General features: G+C 51.3%; 1 long non-coding RNA gene across 1 annotated transcript; it reads right to left on the bottom strand.

The window, feature by feature from the left end:
- Positions 1-636: 636 nt before the first annotated feature.
- On the bottom strand, positions 637-2,769 carry LOC105880233 (uncharacterized). Its single transcript, XR_012919620.1, has 2 exons — positions 2,626-2,769; positions 637-2,395 (listed from the first exon to the last, which is right to left on the bottom strand). It is a non-coding gene; the product is annotated as an uncharacterized LOC105880233 (long non-coding RNA).
- Positions 2,770-17,181: the final 14,412 nt, after the last annotated feature.

The raw sequence follows: 17,181 nt of genomic DNA, 5'->3' as shown, positions 1-17,181 counted from the left end.
GGTGATGGCTCACCCACTTCTCCCCAGGCGGGCCAGCCCCATGCCTCGCCAACCAGTTCCCGGGCTAGGACGTCAGCTCTTACTCACTCTTCCCAGACAGCAGCTAATTAGCCTCCCAGCAGCAGGGAGCTCCCCAGATGAAAGGTGCTTAATACAAGCTCAAGGCGTGACCCCTGTATTTATAACCGAGGTTCCCTTGGGTGAGGAAGGCCCGGAGGTAGAAAGACAGGCCAGATCAGGGCCTCGCCTTCTTTATGACAGAGGTTCTCAGGAAAGGGAGCTGGCTGGGGAGGCTGTGAGCCTGAGAAAGGGCTAGGGGCGGGGCGTGGGGCTGCAGGGGGCCTGGAGTGAGGGCCAGGGGGCTGAGGGGCAGAGCCAGTGCTCCAGGGCCCAAGCTGCCTCCCAGAGCAAGAGCACAGAGGCCAGGAGACAGCCTAGGGGAGCCAGGGTTCCGCTTCTGGGCTGCCAGGTCAAAACCCCAGCTCTACTATGGCCATTCCATGTCCCAGAGCCGCAGCTTCCTCGCCTGCAAAATGGGGATAATGACAGCGCTGACCTCACAGCTATTAACTGACAGCACTTAGCACAGACAGGCCCCGGCACCCACTGCGTAAGTAATGAGGATTCATGCGTGGGCTCATTCAACAGATATTTATTGAGCACCTGCTATGTGCCAGGCACTGGGTGCTAGAAATACATTAATGAACAAAATAGATCACGTATTTGCTTGATTTGGTGTGGAAGATGGACGGCAGACACGAGAGACAGCCAACACATTGCCTGGCAGTGATCTGCACTGAGCAGGACCTGGGTGCACTGAGGCAGATGTGGGTAAACTAAGAAACGGACCAGGCCTAAGGGCCAGCCCACAGCTGCACAGCACGTCGGAGGCTGGAGCCTGGGTGGGCAGCACCGGAATCGCCCCACGGCTGCTGAAGCAGCCACCACAGTGCCCTCTGCCTCTGGCTAAGGGGTGTGGCCACCCGAGGCCACCCTCCTTGTCCCCTCCTGCACCTGACTCCTGTGGGCTGGAGGTCGGCAAGGCAGGGAACTGACGCAGCTGCCAGGGCAACGACAGCTTCCAGTCTCTGGCGTTCGCCAGCATCCCTCACCGAGCTGCACGGCCGTCTCCTCTCCGATCCCCCAACCCGCTGGTGACTCAGCAGCAACCTGTATCGTTATTGAGGTGCGGTTCACACAGCATAACATGAACATTCTAAAGTGGACAGTTCAGTGGAATCTAGGACATTTACAGTGTGTGGAACCCCCACCTCTGTCTAGTTCCGAAACATCATCATCACCCCAAAAGGTGATAATACCGATTAAGCAGGTGCTGTCCACTGCCTCCTCCCCTGCCCCTGGGAGCCCCCAGTCTCCTTCCTGCCCCTGTGCATTTGCCGACTCTGGACGCTGCATTTATCCAGACTTTTGTGTCTGGCTTCTTCCACTTAGTATGTTTTCGAGGTTTGTCCACGTTGTAGCACGTCTTATATTGCATTTCTTTTTATGCCTGAATAATGTTCCATTGTGTGTGAGCACCCCCATTTTACAGATGAGGAGACAGACTTGAGGCTCCAAGACTCCCTGGGTTATTCCATGCTGTGGAGACATGGCCAGTGCCAGCCTGCTCCCCAGGTGGGAGGACGGCTGCCACTGGGGGCAACACCAGCGCCCTGGGTGGTGACCCGACCCCTCTTGAGGTTCACATCTCAGCGCAGGATCACAGGTGTGGGTGCTGTGGCCTCCCAGTCACTCTGCTCCAGGCACGGCCAGAGGGCGGCTTCAGAGGCCGCCACCTCCGACAAATTCCAGCCCCTGGCCACCCATGGGCTACAGCAGACCTAGGGTTTGAACTCTTCCTCAGAACTGCATTGTCAGGGCTGGGAGGTGGTCAGCCCTAGGGCCAGCTGGTAGGCAGGCCAGGTCACCAGCTCCCACAGGCAGCGTGGCCAGACCCGTCCAGCAAGTGGATCACTCAGTCGGCAGGCGTTTATTAAGCACCCCTTCTGTGCCAAGCACCACGTGGCCTCCAAGGAGCCCCCTTTCTGGCGAGAGTGAACGGAGCGGAGTGGGTGCTGGGGCCAGGGCCAGGGCGGGGAGCTCCTGAGCTCAGTGTGCTCCTCACTGGCAGTGCCAGACCCGGCCACGTGGGGACTCCCCGGCCTCTGGGAAGCGGGGCTGTCCCTGCCAGAAGGCTGCAGCAGGAGAGGCCCCGACAATGTCCAGCCTCAGTACAGGTGGGGGGCAGGGGGGCTGCAGTGCACAGGACCCCAGAATACCTGCCTGGGGTGCCCACCTTGGCTCACTCGATGCCCACGTGAGACGAGGTGTGCACTGTCCGCGCTCTCTGCTCCGACCGCGCGCCATTTCATTCGTCCGGTCAGGGCCAGTCGCTCTACAAGGCAACAAAGATATACAAGTCTTTTTTTCAAGGTCTATCTTGTCTAGGAGCTTAAAACAGAGTGGACCAAGAAGCAAACCAGTAAGGACCAGCTGATCAGGGGCAAGTTGACCAGAGGCGGGGCCCCAACCCATGGACAGCGCAGCCGGCGAGGGGGTATGCGCTCACACGCGTCCCACCGCTGAGCCGCCCCTAGACCAAAACACCCCCCACGTCCACCATACCCCCATCGAGGCAGGTCTACTTGGTAGGTCAGGCTGAAAACATGACCTGGGGGCTTGGGGCTCCCTAACTGCCACAGCCCATCTGCACCCCGATCCAGGACACAGGAGGCGTCATCCAGCACACACGTGACCACTGGAGGCCCCTCCAAGGACTGGTGGCAGGATGGAGCACCGGACAGCCCCAGCCGGAAGCTGAGGTGCTGGGCTGAGCTGAGTGGCCAGGGGCTTACCCAGGCTGGTACACTGCCACCACCCCTAGCACCTTCCCCTGATGACACAGCACTTCCTGGGTGCCAGGCACATGCTGAGTATGTCACATGCATTTCTTAAACCCATAAAATTTTACCAGTGACTTGCCCAAGGTCACAAGGCCAGTGCGTGGAGAATTTGCATTCTGGTCTGAGCCACTCCAAAGTCCACACTCGCCGTTCTACACATCCCCCAACCAAGAGGAAGGGAGCCCACAACACTCCCTGTGCAGCCTCCAGCCAGGCTGCCTGTCTAGGGGAGACAGAGGAAATCCCTCAAGCCAGAGCCCCCGCCCCAGCCATGCCCAGCCCCTCTCCCTCCCTACCCCCAGCCGACCCTTGGCACAGCCTTTCTGCAGCCGGGAAGCCCACCTGCCCAGGGAGGTCCTGGAGGGGCTGGAGGGAACAGTGCACACGGGGGTCCAAGCTGGCGGGCTGGGCATGTGGACAGGAGAGAACGGGGTGGGGGCTGACTGGGTCTTGGCCACCTAGGGCCTAAGATGGGAGGAGAAACGGCCCCTCCAGGAGGGCCCTCAAGGAAGTGGCTCCAGATGCTCTAGACCAGTCCCACCCCTACAGCTGTCAGGGCAGAGAAGGAGGGAGCAAGCTGCATCTCGCTCCAGGTGTCTCGGCCGACCTGGCATCACCCCAGAGTGCCCTGCAGGAAGAAGGCAGAGGGAAGGGGTGCGTGGGAAGGCGGTGATTATCATCCACCGTTTTAGGGTGGGTGTGAGGGCCACCTGCCCTGGGAGCACAGCCTAGCTGAGAGGCTGGGATGGGCCCCTGCCTGTCCTAGGGGCAGGCCAGGGGCAGATGGGATGGCCGTGGGGAAGTAGCCCCAGTATAGCCCCATGGCCACTGAGTGGCCCAGCAACCACAGCTCCTACCTCTGGGCTCTGGATGAAGCACTTTACATGCATTGGTCCTGAAGCCAATCTTTACAACCTCCCTGGGAGAAAGCTGCATGGGGTCCCCATTTTACAGTTGAAGAAACCGAGGCTCTGAGAGAAGTGTCCCCATAGCCATGTGGCCAGGAGACAGGACAGTCAGGATTCACATCTAGTCCTTCTGACTCCAAAGGCTCTGCCCTCGACAACGACTTGGAACTTCTCTGCTAGCTGTGCCCAACACCAGGACTGGCACCCGAGTTGCTCAGACAGTCACTGGCTGAGGGAGTGAGTGGGCGACGGGGTGGGCGAGTGTAGAAATGAGGGATGAGTGAGAGGATGAGGGGATCAGTGAGTGGGCAGGAGAGTAGGGAAGGGCATCCACTTCTCCCATTGCCCCCGAGCAGATGATTGAGTGGACACATTGCTGAGAGAAGCAGCAATTGCTTCTCTCTCCAACTGAGCTCTTTAACCACCATGCCATTTGTTTACTAGTCTACTTGTCCACTCACTAATCCACTCATCCATTCTGTCACTTATTTGTCCACTCATTCATCTATTCATTTATCCACTCAATTATGAATAGATGAATGAGTGGACAGATGAGTGACGGAGTGGATGAGTGGGTGGACAAGTAGACTAGTAGACAAATGGCAGGGTGGTTAAAGAGCTCAGTTGGAGAGAGAAGCAATTGCTGCTCTGCCAAATGGCCTCTGGAAGCGAAGGCATGTGGCCTCTGAGAAACTGTGTGGCCTACTGGGATGCTGGCTTGCCATGGGGAACACCCCCCAGGTCTCCCTCCTTGGAAAAAAGCCTCCCAAGAAAGGGGCTCTGGAGGCCGCAGGGCTTCTGCCTGCCAGACACATGCATACTCCACGACCATGGGCTGGCCTGGTCAATCATCGACAAGCCGTTGGGAGCTCCATTGCTTAAGAGGAACCTGGGCCAGGTATCGACCTGCCCACCCCTGCTGGGAGGGAAAGAGGAGGAAGAGACCCATTGGCTCTGGCCAAGGTGGAGGTGGGAGGGACAACCCAGAGGCTCTAGGTAGGCCCGTGTAGGTAGGCTGGCCTGGCCAGGACAGCACCCCTATGCACTGGCCCTTGGGCCCCGGGGGTCAGTGCCCGGGCCCTGTTTGCCTAAGGGGGTGGGTGCGAGGGGGCGTGGAAGTGGCTCACCAAGGGGTCACTGCCATGGCCGGGGAGGGCCAAAGGCCCCTCCCTTCTGGAGTGAGGTCCCACTTGGGATCTGGACTGGGCGGTGGATGGGTGGGCTGGACAGGGCCCAGAAGTGGGGATAATATGGCAAAAAGAGGGTAAGGATGCGGCTGTGGCTTACATGAGGCCATGTATCTTAGTACCGCAGTGCCGGAGGGAGAGCACTGAGGGGTCTGCGGGCCCAAAGGGAAAGTAACGAGACCAAGCCAAGGGCAATTCCGTGAGTTAAATGGCACATGCAGGAACTACCCCCAGCACCCCGCCAGCTCTCTGCAGGGGCCACAGCAAGCAAGAGAGGGTGCTGGCCAGCGTGGCTCTGGGACGGAGGGAGCAGGAGGAGACCCCAGAGCCATGCCTGCTCAGCCATAGCCCTCCCAGTCATACCTCATGACCCCCAGCCCCAGCTGGGTTAGGATATGTCATAAGACCCAGAAAACTAACAGAGGGCGTGAAGGTCCTCTCAGAGGGGGTGGGGTGCACATAAAAATGCTCACCAACTTTGTGCCCTTCCCTGGGCACTAGGGCCTTGCATGAGCTGCCCATCCTACAGGCAACCTTTAAGGGGACAGACAGCACTGTCCTCCCTCACCCTTCTGTGCAGGGCAGGGGCAAATGGTATCACCACCCTGTTCTGCGAAAAACTGCACAGGCTTATTAGCCCCCTAGTCCCAAATGGGGACACTCTGGAGACATTTCATCCTGGAAAATGTCATACAGAGGTCATCTGGGCATGGGGCACGGCACTGGGCATGGGGCACTGCACCGGTGGCGGGGGAGTATTCAGGGCAGGACACCTTCCGGTCCCGCTCAGGCCCTGAGGAGGAGGCGAGCGCCCTCTGGCGGCCGCTCCTGGCACAGGCTGCGTAGAGCCCTGCTCTCCAAGGACAACTCCTAGGAGCACAGCTGCAACCCCAGCCTCCTACAGGCTCTGGGAGCACTGTGTAACTAACCTTCCATATCCTCAAAAGCAAAAAAAAAAGAGAGAGACAGAAAGTGATAGACTTACATCAAAATGTCATTGTGAAGATTGCAGAACAACATATACAATCCTCTTAGGATAGCTTTCTGCAAATAATAATAATAATGACAACTCAAACAAGCGTTGAAGTTATTTTAATATTCTAGGTTCCAGGGACTATGCCACACGCTGGAATTTAGTCGCAGTAGGTGGGCGGAGGGGGCAGGGGGCTGTCCAGCAGCTTGGCCTGGTCCCCACCCCAAGTAATCCTGCACCCATTCATTCTCTGCACACCCTTCAGCCTAAGCCCAGAGGCCCACAGGCCAGGAACTTGTCCTCAGACGCAAGGCACTTCCCACTCCAGCCCTAACCGTGTCCTGCCTGTCCCTTCGTCTGCCCGCTCCCTCTTCCCACAGCTGCTTGGCGGTTTCTCTGCACCCTCCCCGAGACCGCCCTCGGCAGGATATTTTACTTTCCCAGACAAGCTCAGCGATGCAATTTCTCCTAAGAAGTTAGGCTAATTGCTCTTCCCAGAAGAAAATCCTTGGAGGTTTTCCTTGTGGTGAACTAGGAGGTTTGAAAATTATATGTTCGGGGCAACATCGGGTTGCTATATTAAGTGCAGTTGCACAGACCGGGGCCACTGGAGAGTACGAGCGCCACCTGCTGGCCAAGAGCAGGTTGCGAGCGAGGACGCGGCCTAGCAATGGCATTGGGATGTGGGCGCCACCAGCTCAAAGTGCACAGTCCTCGGCCACCCTCAGAAGCAAGAACACACACAGATCAAGTGTTCAGTCCTCCCATTTGGCTTTGGTTTTTCTCATGTTGTTTTTTGGCATTTTTATTGATACATCATAGTTATACATATTCGGGGGTGCATCTGATATTTTAATACATGTATACAATGTCTCATGATCTAATCGGGGTACTTGGGATACCCATCACCTCAAACATTTATCTGTGTGTTGGGAACATTATAATTCCTCTCTTCTAGCTATTTCAAAATACATGATAAATTATTAACTATAATTTCCTTACTATACTATCAAATGCTAGAACTTATCCCTTCCATCCAGGAATTTTAATAGAATAAGAAATGATTCTAATATTTAAACAACTTGAAGAAAAGAGGATTTTTTTTTCACCAAAAGACAGGTTTTATATAAAAGGAGCTTACTTCTTCATAAATAGAATTTAAAGAAAATTCTTTTTTTCCGTGGTGATAACACCCAGAATAAACACACAGAGAGATACACATGGGGGGGGGGGGGTTCACTGCTTATAAAAATAATAACTGTCTATTTTAGAAATTTTAAAATAGAGAAAAATATAAAAAGGAAACAACAATCACTTATAATTCCACCCAATTATAGCAATGGCTGACATGGGGGTGTATTTTCAGCCTATTCCTATGTGTACATACTTTCTGTTTTATAATGGTATGAACACACTACAGATAATTTTGTACCCCATCTTTTCCACCAATTCCCATATCATGTAAACTTTGCCATGTCCTTAAAATATTCTCCAGGCTGGCACGGTGGCTCACGCCTGTAATCCTAACACTCTGGGAGGCCAAGGTGGGAGGATCGATCATTTGAGCTCAGGAGTTTGAGACCAGCCTGAGCAAGAGTGAGACCCTATCTTTACTAAAATAGAAAATTTAGCCAGGCATGTTGGCACACACCTGTAGTCCCAGCTACTCAGGAGACTGAGGCAAGAGGATTGCTTGAGCCCAGGAGTTTGAGGTTGCTGTGACTTATAATGATGCCACCTCAGTCTAGTCAGGGTGACCAAGCAAGACTCTGTCTCAAAAAAACAGAAAAAATTCTCCAAATACATGTTTTTTAACCACTTCAGTACGGTGCTCACTGGCTGCGAAACCTTGCCCACAGCCGGCACTCACAGTCCCCACGATAGTTTGTGCTGGGCATTGACGACGAATCCGTTTTGCTCTTGTGTGATGAGGAAAGCTTTAAAGCACTGAAAGCTTGTTTTACTTTACAGGCAGCTTTACTTGTAACGTAAATCAGAATAGGTAACATATACATATATGTTTTCATTACGTTATTTTTAAATGTTCACAACTTTATTTTGATAAATGAAAAATTAGAAAAGTCAAGTTTTGGTTTTTTTTTTTGTTTTTTTTTTGAGACAGAGTCTCACTTTGTTGTCCAGGCTAGAGTGCCGTGGCGTCAGTCTAGCTCACAGCAACCTCAAACTCCTGGGCTCAAGCGATCCTCCTGCCTCAGCCTCCCGAGTAGCTGGGACTACAGGCATGCGCCACCATGCCCGGCTAATTTTTTATATATATATCAGTTGGCCAATTAATTTCTTTCTATTTATAGTAGAGACAGGGTCTCGCTCTTGCTCAGGCTGGTTTTGAACTCCTGACCTTGAGCAATCCGCCCGCCTCGGCCTCCCAAGAGCTAGGATTACAGGCGTGAGCCACAGCGCCCGGCCAAGTTTTGTTTTTAATGCTAAAGTCGACGCTCGGCTGTGCGCGTTTGTCTGTGGCTATCGACTATAGTCAACGCTCGTACCGAAGTGGTTAATGTGTGCATGATACTGCATCCTATGGGCATTTTAAATGTGTTTAACCAATCTCCCTTAGTGATTGCTGCCAGAGATTTGCTTTATAAATAGTGCTACAGCAACCCTGAGACATACCTTTGTGCACATCGCCGACAACTCGCCTAGTATTGATCCTTTAGCTGGAATATCTGGAATATCAAAAGACAGGTACATCCCAACACTCCGGCAGCAGGTTGCCAACGCCCTCTCCGTAAAAGTCATACCGGCTGGATGAGCCGGGGATGAGAGGTACGGCCAATACTTGAGCAAAGGAGGTGACATTTTTGGAGAAACAGCAGCAGCGATAGCTGAGTCACATTTAGTGAATAACTGCTACGTACAGAGCACTGTACTAGGCACTTCATACATATTATTTAATTTAATTCTCACAGCCAGGAAGGTGTTATACTTATCTCCATTTTGCCCATAGAAAACTGAGGCTCAAATGCTTGCCTAGGGACTGTCTCCAGATAGTCAGTGCCAAAACCAGGACTGCAAATCAGGCCTGTCTGGTTCCAAAACCTATACCCTTCAATTCACATTCCCCAAAGAAAACCTCTTTTCTAGGTGCCCAAGTGCCAGGGGCCTCAGTCAGAGTTTCAGAGTAGACTGAGAGTCCCTGAAATGATCAATAGGTTTTGAAATGCAAATATAACTTTCATACAGAAAAAAAAAAAAAAAAAAGAAGAAGCCAGGGCACGGTGGCTCACGCCTGTAATCCTAGCTTTCTGGGAGGCCCAGGCGGGCAGATTGCTCAAGATCAGGAGTTAGAAACCAGCCTGAGCAAGAGCGAGACCCTGTCTCTACTATAAATAGAAAGAAATTAATTGGCCAACTAATATATATAGAAAAAATCAGCCGGGCATGGTGGCGCATGCCTGTAGTCCCAGCTACTCAGGAGGCTGAGGCAGGAGGATTGCTTGAGCCCAGGAGTTTGAGGTTGCTGTGAGCTAGGCTGACGTCATGGCACTCACTCTAGCCTGGGCAACAAAGCGATACTCTGTCTCAAAAAATAAAAAAAAAACAACTATCCATCATTTAGCCAGGATACCTCAAAACAACAACAACAAATTTTTGGAAATAAATTTCTGCTTCATAGCTGCCAGCCTTATTCTAAGAGTGTGGCAAGAGGGAAGTACAGTCATACCTGTGTGTTCAAGGCAAACATTCAACAGGACGAGGCCAGCATCACAGCCCTGAGATCACAGAAGCTTCTGGACACGGTGCAGGCCACTGCACACCCAGACTTTCCTAGGACCCCACAGGGATATTAGAAACCAGCCAAGAGGCCGTCACTCTACTGTTTGGGGGCAGGGAAGTCTCAGAGAGACTGGGGCTGGAAAAAAGCATGGCATGGGCCTGGGGATGGGGAGAAAGGTGGCAGTTGTCTTTGCCTCTCAGGGTCTCCCTGGCCAAGTCTCAGCCAATGCAGTCCCGCAGAAATATAACGCGACCCACGTTATGCGAGCCTCTGTGGGGAACCGCAGCACTTGGCAGTAGTGATGTTACTGCATCAGACAAGTAGAAAAGAACAGGTGAAATTAATTTTAACATCTTTTCTTGAATCCAATATATCCAAAATATTATCGTTCTAGCATAAAATTAACATAAAAATTACTAAGATATTTTTAATAACTCTGTTGAGATATTTCACGTTATTTTTTCATACTAGGTCTGTGAGCTCCCGTGTGTATTTTACACATATTGCACAGCTTAAACTCACGTTGAAACTAACTCCCAGGGTGATGGTATTTGGAGGTGGGGCCTTTGGGAGGTGATTAGGTGATGAGGGTGGAGGCTCACAAATAGGATTCGTGCCCTTAAAAAGAGACCCTGAAAAAAAAAAAAGAGAGACCCTGGAGAGCTCCTTCACCCTCTGCCGTGTGAGGCCACAGCGAGAAGACAGCCATCTATGAACCAGCAAGCAGCCATCACCGGACACTGAAGCTGCCAGCACCTTGATCTTGGACTCCCCAGCCCCCAGAGCTGTGAGAGATAAATTTCTATTGTTTCTAAGCCACCCAGTCTATGGCATTCTGTAACCGCAGCCTGAACAGACTAAGATGATTATTGTTTAGCTCCAAGCTCAGAAGCTTCCGGGCAGTCCCGGTTCTGCACCATGGCTCACCTGGGCCTGGAGCAGCTCAGTAAACTTGGCTCCCCGGCCTGTGTCCACCTCTCATCCTCACCAGCTCTAGTTGTGGGTTTCCTGTGGCCTTCCCACGCCCACTGGGCTCTTTCCTGGCCCTGGGTAAAAAGGCCGAAGTTCCTCCCCAAGGTGGCAGTTCTGGGAAAGACGCTAATTGCAAGCTCTCTCGTCGGGCTGGAAATGGCCAGCACAGCAGCCAGGCCGGGCTCCCACTTTCAAAACAGCACTGACAGAGGGGCCACCCGGAAGGCCTGCCTGGGTTCCAGCTGCAGGAAGTCAGAGGACAGCAGGCCCAACCAGCGCCCCCCTCTTGGGGGGACCGAAGAGGCAGAGGGACACCTCTCCATTCTCTCCCTCTACGCTGCGGCCCTCCAACCCCCGAGTGCCTGATGCTCTCCACACACGGCCTCCCTGGCTCCGGCTTTGTTCTTGCTGACCTCTTCAAGCTCAAATTCTCCATGCCACGCCTGGTGGACTCCGAGTTTATGCTTCCAGTCTCAGCTGGGCGGCCACCTCCAGGCAGCCTGCCATGCTCCCAGCCCACTGCGCCTCTCTTCTGCCTGGGACACACTTCCCTGATGGCAGTTCTCATTACACCACCCTGGCTCCGCTTACTCAGGGGCTCAACCAGTACTTGTACCTCTGCTGAGTGCACGCTGCCAAGTGCTGAGGTCCCCTGTAGAGGGGACGAGGAGTAGCAGACAGACAATTAATTACTGCAGCAAGTGCTGCAGTAGCGCCAGCTCACACCAGCTCGTGAGAGCCAGCAGCGAGCATCTCTTCTCAGCTCCGTGGTCAGCGTTGTCAACATGGTAGTCGGAAACCAGCCAGGGTGCGAGCGTTCACAGCACGGAAATCAGCAAGCTCTAAACTCTCTGACCTTCTCCTCCCTTCTCCCCAAAGACCCTCATGTGACAAGTGTCCTGTCCTATACACAAAGGAAAGAAATGTCACATAGGGACACCAAGAAGAATCTGAACAGGCAGCCTTGCTAAGTTCCCCCAGTTTATTACCATTAGGTCACATTTTTGTCCTGCAATCACAGATCTGCCCGACTGTCCATAAAAATAGCAGGTCACCCTCCGTCTTCGAGCCTTCATTATCTTAGGTTCCCATGTCACATAAAACTCATGTTGGATAAATGTGTTATGCTTTGCTCTTGTTAATCTGTCTTTTGTTACAGGAATGTCAGCCATGAACCTAGTGATGGGTGAGGAAAAGATTATTTTTTCTCCGCTACAAGATCAAAACCATTTTTATCAAAATACTAAGATATTAGTATTTTGCCCTCTCATTCTCTCATGAGTGTACAGTAGAATTTTCCAGAGGCTACACGACCTCCAACATGTGACATTGCAGTAGATTGAATGTAGAAGCAAATCTGAGAGCCCAGCTGTTTTCTGTTAAGCCAGACATTAAAAAGATTTGTAAAAAAAGTATTAAAAATATTGATTTTCTCACTTTTTGTTTTTGAAGATACAATTATTTTTCTTAAAAAAATGTGTTATAAATGTAACAATATTTATGTTAATTATTTTTGCTTAATACATACTGTTTTAAATTGTTCTTCATTTTAATTTCTACCATGGTAAATGTCGATAGTGTTGGGGCTCAAAAAGCAACACCCCAAAGTACAGCACTTTGGCATGCTGAGCACTTTGCACTAAAGGAGATTGGAAGGCCCCAGAAGCAGCCTCAGAAGCAAAGTCTCTCTCTGCCCTTCTCCCGCCCTCATTTCTCCCTCCCCCATTCCTCTTCCAAGCAGGTCATAGAAGGTAGAACTCCTGTCCCCCAAAGCAAGCCACAAATCCTAGAGAAGTCACTCTCTGACCCACCTCCCCTGAAAGCAAACCATAAGACCCTCATTCTGAAAGGGTCCTGCCCCATACCCAGGGGCAAAGGGGATGCCACACAGAGAAGCTAAGAAGAATCTGAACACGCAGGCCTTGCTAAGTTCCCCCAGTCTGCTACCATTAGGCCAGACCCCTGGATTTGGGGTCTTCATTTTGGAAGGCTCCCAAGGCCCCCGAAGGCTCGGCTTTGCTCTTGTTAATCTGTCTTTAGTTACAGGGGTGTCAGCCACGAGCCTAGCAATGGGTGAGGAAAACATACTACTTTTTCTCCCCTGCAGCTTGTTTTCCTTCTTTTCTCCAAATGAAAAAGGTTTTCTTTATATGATTACGAAAGTGACCCTTGATTTGTGCCAAAGTAAAAAAAAAAAAAAAAAAAGAAAGAAAGAAAAGAAAAACAGTCAGTACAAAATGGATAAAGAGGAAATTGTGAAGGGCAGAGTCTAGGGAAAGGAGCACCCTGTCCTCTATCTGGGGACAGAGCCCGAGACTCTGTTTCTTTAACAGACTCCTGTCGGGCATAGCAACAGCGTTTGAGAACCACAGGCAAGGTGGATAAAACTCTGTTTCTGGAGATGAAACAAACATAGGTTCAAATCTCAGCTCTGCCACTGAGTTGAGGTTTCAAGGCCTTGATTTTTCTGGGGTTTTTTTTTTGTTTGTTTGTTTGTTTGTTTGCTTTTTCCTTAATGGGGACAATAATCCCATTTTGTTGTATGTGTGAAGATTAAAGGCATGTAAACTCTTTAAGTCCTAGGCCATCGCGAAGTAAATGCTCAGCCAATGTCAGCCACTGTTTTTCTCTTGTTAAATGTGCCTGGCTGCTCCCGCTGTCCCTGTGTGCCACAGACCCAAAGCCCCTCACCATCCTGGGACTACCCCAGTGGGGTCTGTCGGGAGCAAGGGACGCGCCAGGGGAGGGCTTGGTTTCGCTTCCTGGTGCTCTCCCTTACGGCACGCTGTAACGGCGCACGTGGCCACTGGAGGGCAGCATCCGCAAGCTCATTTTTAGGGACGGCACAAAAAGCAGCATGTCCCAGCCGCAGGTGTGCGCAAGGTGGGAGGAAGGAAGCCTTCGTGGCGGCTGACTGGGCACTGGGCCAGGCGCTTTACTCTAGTATTTCAATGACATGCATCCTACTCCGGGCAGCCCTTAGTGAACAGATACAACCTACAACATAATAGATTATATAAAATATAATAAAGAGATGTTTTGCTTAAAGAACCCTGTTTTTTCATTGCCTGGAATTATAAAATGAGAATTATGTTCCTAAACCTGGGTTCTCGCACAGGTGCCCACGTCTCCACAGGTGACCCCTGTTGAGCCACGTGGCTGCACTGCAGGAGCCCCGCCCCTCCCACGGGCACGCGGGAAGCTCCTACCAGCCAGCCCCGCCAGGGGGACTGCACCTGAGTGAACAGGGCGTCCCCTCCCTAGCGCGGCAGCAGGGAACCCTGCTCCGACGCGACGCGTGGGGCCGAGTGTTGTATGCTATCGAGGACCAGGCTCGCAGGTCTAGATCGGGACTCCCAGGTGAAGTCGCACCCCAGCAGGTCCCCGAGCGAGGTGGGTGTCTTAGTTTGGGGCACCCCCACAGCGTCCGCTAGATGAAGATTCCAGCGCCCGTGGTCTGCGTGGGACGTGCAGGCGACGCAAATGAGCACAGGTGCGGGAAAGGGCGGGCAGCCAAGGAGGCCGTGCTGGGAGCCAGCCAGGTGGGCGAGGCTGCACTGCCTCCGCGGGGGAGAGAGACGCCGAGGAACAGTCCAGAACGCGGGGTGCGGAGCTGGGGTCCTCACACAGGCACCCCAGCGTCGAGGGCTGCTCTTGGTGGCCCGCTGTGGTTCCAGGGGAAGCCACCAGGCGCAGAGACGCAGGTGCTGGCAGGTGGACGTTTACTGGAGCAAACAGAGGGGTGGGAGGACACGGGCGGGGCAGGGACCGCAGCTGGTCTCGGCTGCCTGTGCCCGACTCAGGGGACCACCACCCTTCGCCCCAGCTGCGGTTCCCCTCGATCTGAGCAGGGGCCATCCCTCCCCCGGCGTGTGCACGTCCGCCATGCTGGCGGGCACCTGGAGAAGCCCGCTCCCTCTATGAGTTTTAGGGGCAGGCACAGTCGGCCTCTGTTGCTTGCGCTGCGGAGCCCCGAAACAACCACACTGAATCCAGGTGGCTGGGGTGGGGCTGACCCTCCACTCTAGGGGGGACACACGACCCAGGCCAGGCCTAGGACAATGAGCAAACCCTGGTGCCCTGGCTGGGGCTGCCAAGTCGCACACCTCCAGCAGTGAGGCTCCTTTTTCTAGCGTGTCTCTTTGCTGGACTTGTACGTGCAAGGTGGGGAAGCTGGGGCACTGGCAGCCACTTTGTCACCTCCGAGGGAGAGACTTTTGAGAATGGAGTCCAGCCAGAGAACCCAGGCCCTGCTGGCATCTTCCGAGCCCCTGCCACAGCCACCTGGGAAGCCGTGACCTCTGAACCTTTCAGTTATTTATCCATTTGGCTTCACCAGATTAGGGTGGGGTTTGTCTCTTGCACCCAGAAGGGTCCTAATCAATACACAACCTAATAGTTACTGAGCATCACCCACAAATGACACTGGGTTGGTGCATTCATGAGTTACTACATTTACCACCTCCTGCTGATTGCATGTGAAGCCACATTATCCCCACCCCCTCTTCTCTCCCCTCCTCTCTCCTCCCACCCAGCTTGGTTCCAGAATTGGCTGTCCCATACTGAGCCCTGGGCTATGAGTCAGGAGACTCCCCCTGCCTCAACCTCCCCTTGTGACCTAGAGCAAGACAACCCATGCTCCCAGGCCTGCCTTTTCTCCTCTACCAAATGAAAAGGTTGGATTCTATGACCCCAGAGGTCTTTCCAACAATAACATTCTATGAACATCCTTCTCCTTCATCTCCCATATTTAGTCAGTCAGTGAAGCCCACTGAAGTTCCCATGGAAATCTCTAACTCATTCCTTCTTCTACACTCTCCACTGCCATTATCTTTGCAATAAGAATGGGTTTCTCCCTTTCTTTCTTTCTTTATTTTTTTTTATTTTTTTATTATTTCTGCATATTACTGGAGTACAAATGTTAGGGTTACATGTGTTGCCTTCCCCCCACCTTCACCACTGGAGTCAGAGCTTCAAGGGTGTCCATTCCCTAGATAGATGGTGCACTCATTATGTATGTATATACCCATCCCCTCCTCCACCCTCCCACCTGCCTGATGCCCCCAAAATGTTATTCCTATATGTCCACTTAGGTGTTCAGAAGTTAATACCAATTTGCTGGTGAGCACATGTGGTGCTTGTTTTTCCATTCTTGAGATACTTCACTTGGTAGAATGGGCTCCAGCTCTATCCAGGAAAATATAAGAGGTGCTATATCACCTTTATTTCTTATAGCTGAATAGTACTCCATGGTGTACATATACCACATTTTATTAATCCACGCATGTATTGATGGGCACTTGGGTTGTATCCCCATCTTTGCTGTTGTGAATTGTGCTGCCATAAACATTTGAGTGCAGATATCTTTTTAGTAGGGTGTCTTTTGTTCTTTTAGGTAGATGCCTAGTAATGGGTTTGCTGGATGAAATGGTAGATCTATTTGTATTGCTGTAAGGTATCTCCATATTGCTTTCCACAGAGGTTGAACTAGTTTGCAGTCCCACCAGCAGTGTAGGAGTGTTCCTCTCTCTCTGCATCCACGCCAACATTTATTGTTTTGGGACTTTTTGATAAAGGCCATTCTCACTGGAGATAAGTGATATCTCATTGTGGTTTTGATTTGCATTTCTCTGATGATTAGAGATGTTGAACATTTTTTCATATGTTTGTTGGCCATTATTCTGTCTTCTTTTGAAAAGTTTCTGTTCAAGCCCTTTGCCCACTTTTTGATAGGGTGGTTTGATTTTTTTCTTGCTGATTCTCCTGAGCTCTAAATAGATTCTAGTTATCAGCTATTTATTGGATGTGTGGCTTGTGAAAATTTCCTCCCATTCTGTAGGTTGTCTGTTTGCCCTCGTGACAGTTTCTTTGGCTGTGCAGAAGCTTTTGAGTTTGATCAGGTCCCATTTATTTATTGTTGTTGGTTGCTTTGATTGCCTTTGGGGTCTTCTTCATAAATTCTTTGCCTGGGCTAATGTCTAGAAGATAATTTCCAACATTTTCCTCTAGAATTCTAATAGTTTCACTCTTTAGATTCAAGTCTGTTACCCAGTATGAGGTGATTTTTGTGAGAGATGTGGATCCTGTTTCAGTCTTCTACATGTGGCTATCATTTTCCCAGCACCATTTATTGAATAAGGATTCTTTCCCCCAGGTATATGTTTTTGTCTACTTTGTCAAAGATTAGATGGCTATATAAGGATGGTTTTATACCTGGGTTCTCCATTCTGTTCCACTGGTCAATGTCCCTGTTCTTGTGCCAATACTAAGCTGTTTTAATTATTATAGCCTTGTAGTATAGTTTCAAGTCTGGTAAATTGATGCCTTTTATTTTGTTTTTATTGCCTAGGATTGCTTTTGCTATACTGGGTCTTCTCTGGTTCCATATAAAGTGTAAAATTATTTTTTCTATATCTGTGAAAAATGATGTTGGTATTTTAATAGGGATTGCATTGAATCTGTAGATCACTTTGGATAGTATAGACATTTTAACAATGTT

This window comes from Microcebus murinus, chromosome 6 (assembly GCF_040939455.1).
Source record: "Microcebus murinus isolate Inina chromosome 6, M.murinus_Inina_mat1.0, whole genome shotgun sequence".
Classification (NCBI taxonomy): Eukaryota; Metazoa; Chordata; class Mammalia; order Primates; family Cheirogaleidae; genus Microcebus; species Microcebus murinus.
This window is presented reverse-complemented; position numbering and strand designations above follow the sequence as displayed.